This window comes from Rattus rattus, chromosome 13 (assembly GCF_011064425.1).
Source record: "Rattus rattus isolate New Zealand chromosome 13, Rrattus_CSIRO_v1, whole genome shotgun sequence".
NCBI lineage: Eukaryota > Metazoa > Chordata > Mammalia > Rodentia > Muridae > Rattus > Rattus rattus.
The window spans coordinates 44,657,966-44,677,071 of NC_046166.1; the positions used below are offsets into that span (position 1 = coordinate 44,657,966).

Here is a 19,106-nt window from a genome sequence, read left to right on the forward strand (position 1 = left end):
TTAAAAAAATACTTTTTAAATTATTATTTTATGTGTTTGGGGTGTTTTGCGTGCACGTATGTTGATGTAACATGTGCACGCATTGCTCTCAGAGATCAGAAGAGTAGAGTTGATCTAGAACTGAAGGGACACATGGTTGAGAGACACTGGGTGGGGCCTGGGAATTAAATCTAGGCCCTGTGAAGAGCAGCCGGTGCTCGTTCTCTGAGTCTTGTTTTTTTGAGATAGCTGGGACTGCTCTCGAATTAGCTTTGTAACTCAGGCTGACCTCTTTTTCCCCCCTCTGAGCAAAGACTTTCTAATGAATATATTTTACAAACACACTGGAGAATAAGGCCGTGCTTCCTGCATTGGATACAATCCTGGGCCACAAGTCTGCACACACCTTTGCAACTGGACCTGTGATAGCAGAACCTTTCATCTCACCTTTATTGTTTACTATGACCCCTGCATTATTGTCAAAAAAAAAAAAAAAAAACACCCCATCTTTTGTTCTATCTGACTTTCATTGTCGAATTACCACTGCCGGATGTACGTTCTTTCTTAGTTCTGGTTTGCCCTTCTTAACTGTGGCCATCGCCACGTCATTCACACCAGCAGCAGGAAGTCTGTTCAGTCATCCCTTGATTCCCTTCACAGAGATAATGTACAAGTTTTTGGCTCCTGTGTTGTCCGCACAGTTGATCACAGCTCCTACCGGAAGAACCAGGGAAATCCAAACTTTCGCTCCGGAGGACCCACCACATCCTCATTTTGACATCTTGCGCGACCGGAAAGAGTCAGAAGGAAGTTAGTACAAGGGACACTAGGATATGAACTGGAGGCCCCTCCCACTCAGTCTCAGACTGACCTTGAACCCTTTGGCCTCTTGCCTGGACTCCAAGTGCTGAGATTACACTCACGCTGTACCACACCTTCAATCAATTGCTATCTTATTTTATTTTTGTTTGTATCTTTTCTTTTTCTACTCAGTTTTTTAAATGATTTTACTTTCCTCAAAAGCTTCTGTACCCTGATTTCTAATTTTCTACCTATTTTATCTCTGTAGTAATATTTAAATTTTTATATCTTTCTGGATCAAAAACCAAGCCATGTGCGTTGAAGGTATGTTAAATATTTTATTTTTAACTTAGAAAAAGAGGATGGGGGCTGGAGAGAGGGCTCAATGGTTAAGAGCACTGACTGCTCTTCCAGAGGTCCTGAGTTCAATTCCCAGCAACCACATGGTGGCTCACAACCATCTGTGATGAGATTTGATGTCTCTTCTGGTGTGTCTGAAGACAGCTACCGTGAACTCCTATGTAATAAATAAATAAATCTTTTTAAAAAAAAAAAAGAAAAAGAAGATGGGTAGGAATGGGCACCCTGGAAGATTAAAACTTGATTTAAATTTTTCATAGCTTTTGTCTTGAAATAAAATTTTAAGATAACAGAATGAGTTACTTACAGAATACACATCAAACCCTTCATTTTATTAGCCTGATAGATAAGACAGAACTTCACTGTGGTGTTCAAAAGACCCCAAACTAGTAAGGACCATGTCAGGCCGGAAGGGAGAGACTTGGTACTTATTTCTCTCTCTCTCTCTCTGCATCTCACCAGATGATTGGGTTGGTGATACTATTTGTCCCACAGTTTTTGCCTGTGTATTACTAATATGTTATTATAGTTGCTTTTATTGTCAATTTGCAACAAATTAGAATCTCCTGAGTAGGGAGCCTCACCTGAAGAAGTGTCTACAGTTGCCTTGAATGATACTGGGAAGACTCACCCAGATTGTGGTAGCAGCCCACTTGAAAAGGATGTGGGAGAACACGTTGGCTTGGAGATTAAGAGCATTGGCTGCTTTTCCAGAAGTCCTGCGTTCAATTCCTAGCAAACACATGGTGGCTCATAACCACCTATAATGAGATCTGGTGCCCTCTTCTGGCCTGCAGGCATACAGGCAGGCAGACTGCTGTATACATAGTAAATAAATCTTTTTTTTTTTTTTTTTTTTTTTTTCCCGGGGCTGGGGATTGAACCCAGGACCTTGCGCTTCCTAGGCAAGCGCTCTACCACTGAGCCAAATCCCCAACCCCTGTAAATAAATCTTTAAGGGCTGGAGGGATGGCTCAATGGTTAAGAGCACTAACTAACTGCTCTTCCAGAGTTCAAATCTCAGCAACCACATGGTGGCTCACAACCATCTATAATGAAATCGGATGTCCTCTTCTGATATGTACAAATAAATAAATCTTTAAAAAAGAAAATTTGTCTTTCACTGGACAGGCTTCCCTCCTCCACCCCCCTACCCCCACCCCACCTCCTCACCTCCTACCTTAAGTTTCCTTGTTCCTTGAGGCTTTAGATTCTTTTACTGATAACAGGACCTGCTTTTCCAAGCTTTGTGCACTAACTTTCCTAGAAACTTCCTGGCTTCTGATATCAGATTGGAACTACTCAGGCACCCACCTTGTGGACTGAGCAACTGTGGGTCGTCCCACTTCTCCCTGGTAGAGCTATTGTGGGACCATGATTTAGCTATGGTTACTATTTTAAAACAAACACAAACATAAACACATATGAAAGCACATACACATGTATATACACACACACACACCACTGGTTTATTCCTTTACGGAACCCAGATAAATACACCCAGTTCTTCTTAATCTCTTTATGATACAAGACTATGTTTAAGCACACTGAGAAACAGAATCGTCGGGGGTTTCCAGAAAGAGTAGAAGGTCCCCATTCCTTAAGAAATCCAGGATAGTTCTGACACTAGGACCCTAGGGAGACACAAAGAGCTTTGATATCATATTTTCCAGTTTTAAGCTGGTAGCAAAAAAATGCAAACAGAGGCATTTATGGGGATTTATGTTTTATTATAAAAATATGCATTTTTGCATCAGTTTTAGTAGTTCTTGTTATGCTGACACACCATAAATTGTTTGGCTTTATTATGTGATGTAGCAATAAGTATTTTGTACTGTTTCTTTACCTGTTTTAGTCTTGAATTGTGTCAGGGTTTTGTTTTAGATTTAGACCGTGTGTTTCCTTAACAAGGAACTTTCAAAAAAATTCTTAGAGAATAATCTAGAGGGGTTTAGAACCCAGTTGGGCAGAAAGGAGGGCCGGACAGAGCAAGCAGGTGACATGCAGCTTTAAATGTTAATGACACCTGATGTAGGCTAGGTCAATCCAAAATGTAACATTTTGTGTTTTGAGAAAGCCACGTAAGTAGAAAGATCTCTCTAGCTGTATTTTCTCCGTCATACTTCCCCCCACGCCCCACCCAGCAAGGCAGAAGACCCTCATGAGAGAGATGCCTCCTTAACCAGGGAGAAAGGAACATCCTTATCTCTAAAGACACAAAACCATAGAGAAGACGCTGAACCAACTGTGCTGTTGACTAAGCGCCGCCCACGGTTTCTTGCCATCAGGACAGGTCCTTTTAGTCCAGTCGCATGCCTCACTTCCTCATAACAGCTTACTTTTCCCTCCATCATGCCTAAGAGGATGTACACAGGTGCCCCGTTTCTTTGAGACTGACATTCCCTCCCCACCTCCCAACCCCCCACCCTGCTTTCTGAGACAGGGTTTCTTGTGTAGACATGGCTGGAACTCACTTGCTAGACTAGCCTGTCCTTGAAATCAGAGATCCTCCTGCTGCTCCCTCCTGAGTGCTGGGATTAAAGGTGTATGCCACCACTACCTGGTAAATCTTTATTTCTGAAGACTTCCTGTATTGCATATAACTTATATTAAATAAATGGCATGTGTTTCTCCTGCTAACCATGTCTTTGTTACGTAAGAGTCTCAGTCACACCTTTATGATAAAGGACAGACAAGTTATTTCCCTGCACATTTTATCTAACCCGTAGGCAGGCAGGAGCAGTGCAACAATCTGCTTTTTAGCATAAAACGACTCGCACCCAACAGACTGTGATAGTAGCGACTGGTGAAAATCCTGAAGTCTGTACAAGACCGGGGAGCAAAGCCAGTTTAGGAGCAGAGAGCATCATGACCAGTGTGAAAATACAAGGCTTTGTCATGACGAAGACAAAGAAATGATAAGAAAATTTTTAAAGATTTATTTTTACCTATGCTTGAGTATGTGCAGGCAGTGCATGTGACTATGGGTGGCACAGAGTAGGGACATCAGAGTTCGTGGAGCTGGAGTTACATGCAGTTTCGAGCTGCATCATGTACCTGAGAACCAAACTCAGGTCCTCTGCAAAAGGGCCACACACTCTTAGTCATGGAGCAATCCTGCTAGCCCCTTGTAAGACAGTGTTTAGCCTACACTAAGAATTATAAACTATACCTTACACAGAAGTGTTGCGACATAAATTAGAGTGCTGGTTTTAGAAATTGGATGCAGTATTGTTCTAGTGTCCTGCTGGGATGGGTTTCTAAACAGGGAAAAGGTTTCACGTTCTTCCAGGCTGTGATGTGATTTAAAGGGCTTAGGGGGTGAGCTCCAGCCCTCAGTTTCACACCCCCAACCTATCCCTCCGGGCCTCTCCAAATCCCTTATGTGTGATTTTCCCCCTTATGTTTAAAATTATAGATTTAAAAGTTTCAATGTATTAAGTTGGATGAGAAATACATTTCCACCAAAGGATTTGAAGATTAATGTGGTATGTAAATTAAACTAAAATCTGAGTAATGTCTATAGAGGGTTTCCAGGAAAGGGTGCTCGCACCTGTGGACAAGAAGTGGAGCTAAGTAATCAGAGAGCTGCAGGGTAGCTCTTAGAGTTTCAGAGGTGACAGGACTTAGAAGAATGTTCCTGAATCACAGACAGCAAAGCCTGGCACTTTCTTTGAATAGATTCTCTGTGTTGAATCCAGCACACAGAGGGATCCAGTTTGTGGGAATATGGCTTTGAAAAGCTTGCTGATGTCTGTCTATGTTTTCAACAGAGCTGATGGTCATTCTAGGGGTTTCCGGCAAGGTGGGTGAAAACACTAAAACCTCATTCAGAAACATTAGTCAAAGCTGGGGAAATGGCTCACCGAGTGAAGTGCTCGCTGTGTAAGCAAGGAGACCTGAGTGTGCAAAAAGCTGGGTGTGACTGCATGTGCCTGCCAACCCCAGCTCTAGCAAGGAAGAGATAGGAGGATTCTTGGGGACTGACCAGTCAGTATAGACCTTTGGCTTTCTCAAGTGTATGCACGCACGCATGCACGTGTACATGCACATGCACACACATACACACACACACACACACACACACACACACATACACACATGCATGCACAGAGACAGAGACAGAGGCAGAGACAGAGACAGAGGCAGGGAGGCAGTTTACTACTGTTAAATCATAACCTTATTCCCAATCACGGTTTGCAACATAGCCCATAAAAGATACTTTTTCTGTGAGTCCTCAAGTCTTCGATTCTTGATAGACTCCTTTTCATGTTGTATTAATTTACCTTGCAGGGGGTGGGGAGAGGGTGCAAGTGTCTGGGCACACACGCAGCAATTAGAGGACAATTTGCAGGAGTCAATTCTCTTCTCCCGTCTCGGGCCCAAGGATGGAGCTCCAGTTGTCAACCTTGGCGGCAGGCATCTTCACACACTGAGCCATCATCATGCTGGCCCTGACTCTTTACTTGTGATGGCTTCCATGTTAAATAAAGTGTGCATTTTCTTTACTAATAATCTGTTTATTAATTCTTATTATTCTCTTATAGTACCAGGAAGCATTCATAAATTCCAAAAGACCAGTCAGGAGCCAATCCAGTGCAATTACACTAAGGTCTTTAGTCACACTTTTATTTTTTAATATTTATTTTAATATATATATATATATATACACACACACACACACACACACACACATATATATATATATATATATATATATATATATATATATATATATATATACACTGTACCTTCAGACACACCAGAAGAGGGCATCAGATCTCATTACAGACGATTGTGAGCCACCATGTGGTTGCTGGGATTTGAACTCAGGACCTCTGGAAGAGCAGTCAGTGCTCTTCAACACTGAGCCATCTCTCCATCCTGGGTCTTTATTCACAAGCTGGAGCTTGGGCTTAAACCACCGATCAGTTCTGGTAGAGAAGGTTTTGTAGGAAATTGCAAGTGAGGGGTGAGTGTTTCTAGACTGGTAAGTATCTAATTGGGAGGCTACTGTGACCTTTAAAACAATTGGCTGGTGCTGGGAGCCAAACTATCAACTTAACTTCTGCTTTTTTCCTGATTGGTGGTTGTTAGGAAGTGAGGTGCCAGGGGCGGGCTTGTAACCTGGAGGTGCAGAATTGTTGGGGAGTAACCTAGAGACTGGTGCTGGACGCAGGTCTTGCTGGGGAGGGGTAACTTGGAAACTGGTGTGAGACGCTAGATTTGTTAAGGGGGTAACCTGGAGGCTCAAATCCTATTGAGGGGTAGCCTGGAAACTGGTGCTAGGTACTGGCCTGTTAGTTAACTTGAGTTTTACCTTAGGTCAGGTTCTCTAAGATGGAGTCTGAACCCCCAAAATTTGGTCTCTCACTCTTACTGATCTTTGTTACGGGTGAGAAGATATTACTTTTTCTCCTTTACAAAGACCAAGCCAAAAGTATAGATTGATATCAAATGCTCTTCTTCACAATCAAAACCAGGAAGTTATTTATTTCTTTGCATTGTAAATTATGAGGTATTTGATTTACATATGTTGGTTTGAAGCTGAATGGAAGGTCATAGTTTATAGCAAGATCATTTGTATTTATAGATCATTTTGTTAGATGATTTGAGCAGACTGTTAGTTCCAAAAATATTTATTCATTTTTCATTTCATGTGTGTGTATGTGTGCGTGTGTGCATGTGTGTGCATGTGTATGCATGTGTGTGGATGTGGGTACAGGTGTTATGAGCTACAATGCCAGCCCCATCTCTTGTTTTCTTTACATATTGAATATTTCATCTCTTCTGAATAATGACTCCACCAATGCTAAAAACACATAATTCTCTTTCATTTAGATTTCCCTTGGTTTCTTCTTAGAGGAAAACCCTATTAAACAAAGGAAAACTAGGTCCTATTCATACTTCAAGAAAGCAATGAAACTTGTGTAGTAAATGCAAAGCAGTGTGAAAGGCATATTGTTTTCCTTTGATGATGAAGCGAATTCCTTCACCCGACATTCATTCAGTGTGCTGTGAATAAATACGCCCTTGGCTCAAAACTGTAAATGCATAATATAAAAATCCACACGATCCACTATCTCCCCTAGTTTTTAAGAACTCCATTAGAAGAACCCTAAGTGTATAACAGGACAGAGATCAGGAGAAGTGTAAAACAGTGGATCACTCAATTACGGTATATTTTTGTGTGAAAATGGAGAACTGTGGAGCTAGTGCCCCCAAAACTTCATTTCACCAAAATCTTTCCAATGTCATGCTTTGCATTATTCTGTAATTAATAAGCAAAAGTAACTGAGGTCATGTGCTATCCTTTGGTAATTTAATTAATCCCTTTTGTGCCCAATATCCATTTTCTGCCTAGCTCTTAGCCCAAAGGGCTTAACAGAGTAGATACAGGTGTTTTCATTTTGGATTTGTTATTTTTAAGGCCAAATAATTTTTCAGTGGCTACCAAAGTTAACAAAACCCATTTGACTGTGAATATTTCCCCAGGTTTCTCTTTTTAATTAAAAATGAATTTCATTGTTTCCCCTAGCTTCTTAATCCCTTAAAACGGACTATTTTTAAAGCTAGTGCCAGAGGCTGGAAAGGTGGTTCACTGGTTAGGAAGCACTGACTATTCTTCCAGATGACCTGAGTTCAAATCCCAGAACCCACTTCTAACGCCAAGAAAAGCCAACAACAAATAAACCAAACCAAAACAACTGGCCACTGAGTTACAACGCCCAAGGGCCAAGTCAGCGGTTCTCTTATTTCCTTTAAATGTTTTGTACACTTGAGATGCATATGCTTGTGTTAGTGTCATTTTTCTGATAAAGATGTACCCACTGTGTAGCTCAGGATGGCTACACATTGGCAGTAATTATAATTTTAAAATATGAAATATATATAATAGAATATATATAGAACCTATTTCATGTTATATAAGGCCTGGCTAATTCATCCTTAGGTCTTAAACACTAATAAAAAGACATTCATGTAGATAGAGCCTTACCCAGGAATGTCCGTTTCACTTTATTCTAAATTCTAGCCCGAAACTAGAAACAATTCATGCCTATCAACTGGAGAGTGAGTGAATACACAAACTGCGGTATAAACATGCGGTGGAATGCTTCTGTGCACACAAAAGGAATGATTACTAACACATGTAACAATGTGAGGGAATCACAAAAGCATGTGCTGCATGAAAGAGACCATACACCATGAACTGCTTTCGGCATGATTTGAATGAATAAAATAGATTTTGGAAAGGCATGCCTACAGCGATGGAAGGCAGGTCAGGTATTATACAACAGCAGGGTGGTGATGGCAGTGGTGGGGAGAGCACATAGAAAAGGACAAGAGGACAGTTTTCTATGTGATGGAAAATGGAACCGTACTGCCTTGTGGCTTTTATGGTTAATGCTCCTCAGCTGTGTTAAGGGCACTGCATGGAGAAGGTTGGCAGAGGCTGCCGGGCACGATGGTGCATGCTTTTCATCCCAGCACTTGCAAGGCAGAAGGAGGTAGTTCAAGGACAGCCTGGCCTATACAGTGAGGCTTGCCTCAAAATAAACAAACAAGCATAAATAAATAAATAAATAAATAAATAAATAAATAAATAAGGCCATAAACTTGTGAGAGGGCTGGAAGGGGAAAGGAGGGGGGAGAAATGATGAAATGATGTAATTTTTCTTCCTTCACTTCCTCCCATGCATCTCCTGTTTTCTCTCAAATTCATGGACTTCCTTCCCCCCTCCCCCAATGTAGATACATATATACCTACATACTTGTGTGTATGTGAGCTTGTCTGTGTGTATATACATAAATGCAACCTGCTCAGCCCAAATAATGTTTCCTGTACATAAACGACCTCAGGGCTGACCATTTGATACTGGGTAACCATTTGGAGGGCTCTTCCCCAGGAAGAACAGTTCTCTCCCTCTCAGCATTCCCAGTTTGCCCACAGTTATTGGTGTGGTACCTAGAGTCTTTCCCCAGGATTGTCTTGCTATGTAACCAAAAACGAAGTTGACCCTCTAGTCCTTCTGTCCGTACCTCCTAAATGCCACCGCCCCATTGTCCTATAACACCCAATCTGCTCTCCGTCACTATAGGTGTGCCTTTTCTAGAACCTGTCTTATTCACTTTGATCTAAGGATCAAACCCAGAGTTTTGTGCACACCAGTCAAACAATCTACAAACTGATCTACCTCCTAAGCCCCTGTCAAACTTAAAACAGAACTGCACAGTTTTAACTGTCATGGTGAAGCAGGCTTGTAACCTTAGCGTGAGGGAAGGAAGGAGGGGGGGGGAGGCAAGTGGCTCAGGAGGATGAAGTTATCCTTGGTGTCTTAGGTCCTTTTCTACTGCTGAGATAAAGCATCATGACCATGCCAGCTAAGCATTTAATTTGGGGGCTTATGGTTTCTGAGGGTTAGAGTCCATGCCGTCACAGCAGGGAGCACGGCAGCAGCAGGCAGGCACTGCACTGGAGAGACAGCTGAGTACTAACCACAGGCAGAGAGAGCTAACAGGGAATGACATGGGCCTTTGAAACCTCAAAGCCTGTCCCCAGTGACAAACCTCCTCCCACAAGTCCACACCTCCTAATCCTTCCCAAACAGTTCCACCAACTGGGGATCAGGTATTCAAACACAGGAGCATATGGAGACTGTCCTCACGCAAACCACCACACTTAGCACATATTGAATTTGAGAACAATCTTGCCATCAAAAAACCAAACCCTGTCCAGGTTTCATTTTGCATTCCTATTGCAAGTGGTGTGAGTTCTGGTTCCTCAGTCATTGTAAACCCCACCATTCCCTTGTCTATGGAAAGATAGTTTATTCTGATCTATACTAGCATTCTTCAATAGCTAAATACATAGAGTATGTTTTATGTTCTTACTTGCTTTCTGATATGCTCACTAGTAAATTGTCTCTTTACATATTTCAATTAGGTTGATTGTAATTTTGTTATTATGTTATAAAAGCACTTTATGTATTCTAGCTATGAGCTCTTTATTAAATATACATGTTTTCTGTATTTTCTCAAGTTATAGCTGTTTTGAATTTAATGTGATGTGCACATAAAATTTATTTTGAATTTTTGTGAAGTATAATTTATTAATTCCTTTTTATTTTTTTTTCTTTTTTTCGGAGCTGGGGACCGAACCCAGGGCCTTGCGCTTGCTAGGCAAGCGCTCTACCACTGAGCTAAATCCCCAACCCCTTAATTCCTTTTTAAAAAGTTGTATATTTATATAAAACCTACTTATGGATTAGCAAGATAACTAACTTAGAGAGTAAAAGTGGTTGCTTTCAAGCCTGGTGGCTCAAGTTTGAATTCCAGGACCCACATAGTGGAAAGAAAGAATTTACTACTGAAAATTTTCATCTTGCTTGATCCTGAACATTCGATGATGATGATGATGATGACTTAAGCATTTTTTGTTTTGAAATAAATTCTCTTCAAATTGTTCTATTTAAACAATGCACTCTAGATTGATATTGCAAAGGATTCTTTGCAGAAATTGACATCTAGTCTTTTTCTTGTTCTTCATTTTTTTTTTTAAAAAAAAGATTTACTTATTTATTTTATGTGAGTAGTACACTGTTGCTCTCTTCAGAGACATCAGAAGAGGGCATCAAATTCCATTACAGATGGTTGTGAGCCACCATGTGGTTTCTACGAATTGAACTCAGGACCTCTAGGAAGAGCAGTCAGTGCTCTTAACTGCTGAGCCATCTCTCCAGCCTTGACATCTAGTCTTAATATACACAAAAAAGCACAGGACACAGAAGAGCCAAGGCAATTTTTTAAAAATACTTTAATTTTATTTTACGTTCATTGGAATGTCCGATGCTCTGGAAATGGAGTTACAGACAGTTGTGAGCTGACAGGTGGGTGCTGGAAACGAACCCAGGTCCTTTGGAAGAGTAGAGAGTGTTCTCAACCGCTGAACCATCTCTCCAGCCCCATCATTTTCTTTTTTAATTTCCAACATAATATCTTTATTGGTTATTTGGGTATTTCACATTGTGCACCCTGATCACATTCACTTCCTGGTCATCCCAGGTCTGTCCACCAACACTTATATGACCTCTCCTTCAAAAAAAAAAAAAAAAAAAAAAAAAAAAAAAAAGTCCAATTTGTATAGTTCATATTCTTACTGAAACATGATCAAACTCCAGCCCCTTAAAGAAAACTGCATCCTTCCACATGGGTACCCCTGCCAGAAGCCATCAGTGGTAGAGAGCCACTCTTCAGCATCCCTATCACAATTTTTTTTGGTTCTTTTTTTTTTTTTCCCCCGGAGCTGGGGACCGAACCCAGGGCCTTGCGCTTCCTAGGCAAGCGCTCTACCACTGAGCTAAATCCCCAACACCCCTATCACAATTTTTAAGAGCTCTCTGTGCTGGGCAGTTGTGCTGTGAGCCTTTAATCCCAGTACTTGGGAGGCAGAGGCAGGTGGATCTCTAGAAGCCAGCTTGGTCTACAAAGTGAGTTCAAGGATGACCAGGGCCACTATACAAAGAAACTGTCTCAAACACTCCCCCCCCTTTTTTTTCTCTTCAATGGTTTCCTTTCTAGGATGTTACTTTGGGGGATCAGGGGTGGAGCAGGAATAGGGTTGTCACACAGAAGCCTTCTATTTCTCCCTCTCAACTGTGGGTCTGCAATCACCAATACCATTGCAAAGGTAGCTTCCTTGCCCTTTAAAACAAAATACTTATTTATTTTGTATATGAGTACACTCCTGCTGTCTTCAAACACACCGGAAGAGGTTATCAGATCTCATTACAGATGGCTGTGAGCCACCACATGGTTGCTGGGACTTGAACTCAGGATCTTTGGAAGAACAGTCAGTGCTCTTAACCACTAAGTCATCTGTCCAGCTTTTCAGTGAACAGGAGCACAAATCTAATTAAGGAGAAAGACAGGGAACTTATGCCTACCTTGACTGAAGTCTCATACAGATACAATGATTAACAGTGTTGAACACACATAATAGTTAACGAGTGAATCAATTATTTGTGGCATGTGGTCACATACAGTTGACTTTTGACACAAATATCAATAGAAAGAGAAAGGAGGATCATTTCCATGAACAGTGCCTGAAACATAGGTTAGAAGGACATTTCTGAGGCTGGGAAGATGGTTCTGCAGTTAGAGTGCACCGTGCTCTTGCGGGGGGCCTGACGTCACTTCCTTCCACCATATTGGGCTGTTCACACCCACCTGTAACTCAGAGCCTCTGCCTCTTTCAGCGCTACATTCCCATGCACATGCCCACACCCAGGCAAACAAACACGCACATAGTTAAAAATAAAAGTAACTCGTAAAACATTCAGATATTAAATCATATATTCAAATTCAAGTTTGCTAGCATACACAAAACAACCTCAAACTTGATCAGAGATCAAAATGTAAACATAAAACTCTATTCTTCTTCTTTAAAAAAAAAAAAAAAAGAAAGAAAGAAAGAAAGAAAGAAAAGAAAAGACAACCCAGAAGGGAAGGAACTTGTGTTTGTAAGTTAGATGAAAGTAGGAGCTGGCAAACTCTGGCCACCAGGCACAGTGTAGTCCCTCGACTGTTTTTGTAGATAAAGCTTTATTGGAACATAACTGCTCATTCATTTACACACTACCCCTGGCTTCAATGCTCCAAGTGCTGAACTGAGGAGCTACGGCAGAGAGCACAGAGATCATGAGGTTTGGAATATTTACTGTCTGTTCTTTAGCAAAGGTTGCTGATCACTGGGACAGAACACAGTTTTTCTCTGTTGTCCACAGAAGATTGGTTCCAGGACAGCAGAAGATATTTATCTCCCTACATTTGCATACGGCACACCAGCATCTTTCCATGTACACAAGTCATGTTTATATTGCTCATAACACTTAACACAATATCACAGCTGTACAGATAGTTGTTATGTTGAATTATGTAGAGAATAATGACAAGAATAATACCTGTATTATTCCTTTCAGAGGCAAGTACTTCTCTCTAATATTTCCGATCCAATATAGCTTGGATCTATAGAGAGAAAGCAATGGACAAATAGGACAACTGTATTTAAAATGGATGCAAAGGTGCATAATAGTCAGGGAGATATTTGAAGTCCCTGTAAGAGCTTCCACAGCTCACTGTGACTGCCTCTGAATCCTGGGACAGTGTTCACCTTGACATTTTGACCCTGGATGTCCCTTCGCTTTTAAAATGGACAGCTATCCACAAGGCCCTTACTCAAGTCTCAGATCAAATGGTCCTTCCTTAGTCGGGCTTGTGTTTCCAAACCTTTACCTTTGTGTCTCACACTAGCTCACTCCTTCCAGCCATATTTTAAGCCATAAACCTTTTTATGCTCTATAGTACTTTATCATCTTTTAATGACTGCTTCAATTTTCCTTTCAGGAATAGTTCTGCGTGGTGAAAAAAAAAATCAAGAGGTTGTTGAAGTTTGCTTTTATGAAGCACATAGTGTACTGCCATGGATAATTTTTGTTTGTTTCCAGAGCAGAGAGAGTAGCTCATAGGAGGCAGACTCCATGGAAGAGGTATGTTAGCTACAATGAGTCCTATTTCACAGACAGTGACGTTATAAAAGTCTAGCTGTTTAATTTACATGGTAGCAGGCCTCAGGAGAGGTAAAGTATAATTGAAGTTTAAAGTGGATCTCTGTCGAGAAGGTTCGACCAGCAAAGAACACAACTGTGTCAGCTCAGAAACTCTGTGGAAGCTGCGGAGTGGTACTGTTGTTGGCCAGTTCTGCTTTGGAGAATTGCTGCAGGTTTAACAGTGAGAAGTCCTGTCACCAGCTGAGCTCTCGGCAGGTCTGAGACCTGTAGTGAGGCCAGGGATTCGTATATGGAGTCTGATATGGTGCGCTCTTACCATTTCCAGGGAAAGGGGATTACAGTCCCCATTCTTATCACAACAAACCATGTGTCATTCAGGTAACGAATTATGTGTTTGGTCATGTCAAAGTTATATAACAAAAAGTCATTCTGCGGGCCCACTCACACAAAGAGTAAGCACTACAGCTGGGGGGACTGTTTAATGAACGACCAAGGTCCCTTTGATGTCATATTGACAGGCTTTATTTTAACCTAATATTTATAGAAACATTTATCTGGCTTATTTTATTTGCTTTGACAGAAAAATTTATTATCTCTTTACTTTCATTTGAAAGTAGCCTGCATCTGCACTTTTCAAGCAGCCTAGACACAAAACTGTTATCACAACGGTACAGAATTGCTTGGTGGTTTGCTCAGAGCAAAACCGGATTCTAACTGGATCCCTTGTCATGTTCATGCTTCATTCGGTATTTCAAATTCCAGGTATGCTAAATTCTAGACCCTAAGCCATGAACACTGTTGACACCAGCGGCCAGCCACCTGGATTTGAGACGTCTCTTGGGAACAGTAAGATCGTCTCTAAAATCTGTGCCAACTGACTCAAATTTGAGCTTCTATAATTTCTTTGAACAGCTTCCTAGAACGTGAAAATCCACATGTAATGGGAATGCATATACTAGGTTAATCGTTAACATGTTATTACATCGGTGAATTATTGATTGACATATGAAATGGTACCAGTCAAAATCCCTTTAGTCCGGATGCCATTCAAAGTAAAAAGTGGGTTCTTGGAGCATATGGTCACATATGTATCATCTATGAGTGCTCTAAGGGGGACTCGGGGTGCAGCTTGATAGTTGTAAGCCTTTCCGTAGGAAGAGGTATAAATGTCTAACTTAATGGGATAATTAGGGGGTGCTAGAAGCTTCCTTTGTGTTTTCTCAACAAACGAGGTCAGATGTTTTAGCTCCATTTCCTTGGAGAAAAGCCTCATTCTCTGTGTCATTTCTCAATCTGTGTGAACAGCACTTCTGTTATAACATGGAGGAAAGGTTTCAGAATGTCGGATCTGCACATACACATAGTCAGTGTTCACTTAGTGCTGGTGACTACTCCGTGTACTCTGGGGCAGAAAATGAGAATCGGCAGCTGGATTTCCTCAAAAGAATAGTTATAGTCCTGTGTTCGTTGTCAGAAATGCCAAGGAGTTTAACTTTTAAGTACACATACTGCTCCTTGTTTATCTGAATTCTTAGAAAATGGATGATTAGGAACATACAGAGCTGGGGATACGGGCTCAGTGGGTAAAAGAGCTTGCTACACAGTGTGGGGACTGGAGTTTGAATTCTTAGAACCCAAATAAAAGGAAATCAACACCAGAGGCTGTCCTCCACATGCACATGTATCCCATGGTTCATGCATGCATCCCATGGTTTATGCTCACACTCAAACAGATGTTAAGCTGTTTTGTCTTTTGTAAACATTTTGTTGACTAAATTCCCCAAACTCATTTCATGAATATATTTCTACAGAAAACTGAAGCTATAAATTTTTCATTTATTTATACGCAGAATACAATGAACCTTCTGCTTCAATGTGAATGTTACAAGCTAATGTCTGTTTTGTAGGTATACAATATGTCCCTGTTTAGGCAGTGGATACAAAACTACTTGGTGAAAGTTTGGTAAAGCAAAAGATAGGCGCACAGTATCCACACATTTCCCTACAAATTAACTATGAATGCCAAAGCAGAAATATAACTTGCCAATTGAGGAATGAGGCTAGTACAACATTAATCAAATGCTCAAAGATAATAGAATCTCTGAGCCTAACAACCTTGGGCACCTTATATTTAATAAGTGTGACGGTCAACATGATTGAAGTTGTACATATGCTCAAAATGAACAACCTGGTCTAATCACAAGGAAATATCAGAAAATACAAAAAAGAAAAAAGGGAGACACTGTACAAAGTAACTGGACTGCCTGTATTCCCTGGTGATGCCAAAGTCAAGAATCACAGAAAAGGTTAAGCCAATATTCTGTGTTTAAAGAAAATAAAACATATATGGCAATTGTGGCACATGACATGTGATCCCTGCCAGGTATGGTGATGAACACTGCAATCTAGAGTTTTGAAGGTTCAGGTAAGAGGACCAGGGACTCAAGGTGGCCCTCAGCTGTATAGTTAGTTCCAGGCAACCTTGTTCTTAATCAGAAACCAAACTTATTAGTCATGGACACCTTGATTCAAACTAGAGTCACTTGGGAACAGAGAACCTCAGTTAAGAAATTGCTTCCATCAAATTCCCTACGAGCATGACTGGGGGGTATTTCTTGATTAAAGATTGATTTGGGAAGGTCTAGCCCAGGTACCTGAGTAAGCTATGGGTAGAAAGTGGTGAGGAGTGTTATTCTGTAGTCCCTGCCTCAGTTCCTGCCTCTGTGTTCTTGCTTTGAGTTCCCGTCCTGGCTTCCTTCAGTGAGATGAAATGAATCCTTCCCTCCACAAGTTGCTTATTGGTCATGATATTTATCGAAGCAACAGGAAGTTAACTAGAACAGATATAATTAATCAGTCAATACATGATCCTTGACATGATCCCTGTTTGGATCCTCCACACAAAGAAAGAACTTCAATGGCTATCAAGGACATTATTTTTAAAAGGCTGTATATACCTGCACACGCCGGTTATTAGGAAGCATCCACTGAAATACTCAGAGGCAAACTAACTTAATCTAGAACAGAGAAAAAAGCAAGAGGAAAAGACAGAGAATGAGAGAGCTTAAAATAAAAAACTGTAAAGAGCGTATAGCTGTTCCTTATTCTTTCCTATGATTATGTTTTGTGAGCTTAAACATTTTACCGTAATAAAACATTAACCTCAAAAAGCCATGTTCTGAAATAAACTATGCAGTCTGATGTCAGACATTCCAATATAATATTTTAATGGTCAATTGTTCATTATTTCCTTGACAACATTGCTAAATGATTTGAACAATTCCCATTTAGTAACACAAAAGAACATACAGTTATCATCTCTTAATGATCCTGAACCTAGCAAGAGGTGTGTCCCTCCATGTCTTGGTACCTAGGCTGGGGTCTCCATTTTGCTTTATTCTATGGGAAGCTCCTGTCTGGATGGAAGAACCATGAAGACCATTCATTTCCTTATTTTTCCTCAGGAAACTTTGGTCTGGATTTCCTTGAAACAGGATGCAAACTCCCATGGAGCAGAGCAAATCAATGCTTACAGATGTTTCTTCTGCTGCATTCATTTGTGGGAGCACACATCACAGCATAGGATAGATTTAAATGGAACAAAATGGAGTTTGCTTTGATTTAGTTATGCTTTCCCAAGGTGGGAAGTATTTGTGGCAATATTTAAAAATATCTAGCACAGACAGTGCCAAACTAAAATAATTGGGATAGCTCTGAACACATTTCTCTATGAATATTGCTTGGGCATATTAGCATATGTAGTATCAAAAAGGTTTTGATTGGGGTGGAAACCACTGTCATCGGTTGTGCATGTTTATGAATTGAGAACCATCATTTATCATCTTAGATTACATTCAGTTTGTTATAAATTATTTGTTTAGTATAAGAGGGTCAAGGTGTCCTAGCTTGAGCCATTTGCCAGGTTTTACATTTGTTTGGTTCTTGTCACCTACTAGAGACCATTCAAATAATTTACCTCTGTATTCAAGAGAGAAAGAAGTGGCCATGGAGACACATGGGGCGGGGATAATGTGGATCGGTGTGCTATCAGACATTGTTACCTGACCAGTCCCTTGGACTCACGTCAAAGAACTCATTCAATTCTTTTATTCAGCAAGGACATTAGACATGTCTACACAATGCACGTCTGTTTTAGCACCCACCCCAATCATAGCAACAGCAACCAATAGACATCTTCGTATTTTGATTGTGCTGTGACACAATCTATTGGAACTTACATTTTAATGGTCTTCCTGCTCAGCTCAGAAGCACATGGATATGGCTGAAAGCACATTTCAAGGATTCTTGAGTTCCACACAATGGCAAGATTTCTGTTTTCTACTGACCTTAACTTACAGGATGCTCATCAGTGTTAATGATGTAAATGACGATTACTTTATTTTAGGAACCCTTTGATTTGTGTGTGTGTGTGTGTGTGTGTGTGTGTGTGTGTGTGTGTGTGTGTGTGTGCGCGCGTGCGTGCATATACCTTAAAAAGAGATATATTTAATGTTTTAAAAAAACTATGTGTGTTTATTTGTACATGTGAATGTAGATTTCTTCTGAGCGCAGAAGAAGCTGTCAGACACTATGGAGCTGGAGTTACAGATGGTTGTGAGCTGGCAGACATGAGTGCGGGAACCTAACTCTTGTTCTCAGCATAGAAATATTCTGTACAGACGGGAGTCTGGCATGGCTGTCTTCTGAGAGGCCCTACCAGCAACTGACTGAGACAGAGACTCAGTTGTAAGGAATACTTACACCCAACCAGTGGACTGATGTCCAGGGAGCCCAAAGGTTGAATGAGGGAAAGGATTGAAGAAGCTGAAAGGGAGAGCGACCCCATAAGAGGACCAGCAGTCTCAACTAACCCAGACCGGGGGGGAGCTCCCAGATACTGAGCCACCAACCAGGAGCACACAGGGGCTGGTCCGATGTCGCTGGCACATATATAGCAGAGGTCTGCCTGGTCGAGCCAGTGGGAGATGTGCTTAATCCTCAGGAGACTTGAGGCCCCAGGGAAGGGGGAAGCCTGGTGGGGAGGGGATCACTATCTCAGAAGCAAGGGGAAGGAGGAATGGGTTGAGGAACTGGAGGGGGGCTGAGGAGGGAAACGACTGGAATGTAAATAAATAAAATAACTTTAAAAATATATACTCTGTATGAGCAGCACATGCCTTTCTTTAGTTGCTGAACCATCTCTCCACCCAAGTATTTTTGTGTAGTGAGAAATTAGAAAACTACGTAGTAGAAAAAATAAATAATATACTGTCTTTTGTGTCTTTATGGCTCAAAAGTAACAATAGTCAATATCTCTAGATTTTTCTCTCTCTTTCACTTGCTTTGCCCGAATACCCGCATGTATTTCTAAAAAAGGAAACCCCAGCTGTGGTCAGGCAT

General features: G+C 41.0%; 1 pseudogene; it reads right to left on the reverse strand.

Annotated features, from left to right (window-relative positions):
* Nucleotides 1–298: 298 nt before the first annotated feature.
* On the reverse strand, nucleotides 299–760 carry LOC116914325 (annotated as a pseudogene).
* Between the last annotated feature and the right edge of the window lie 18,346 nt (nucleotides 761–19,106).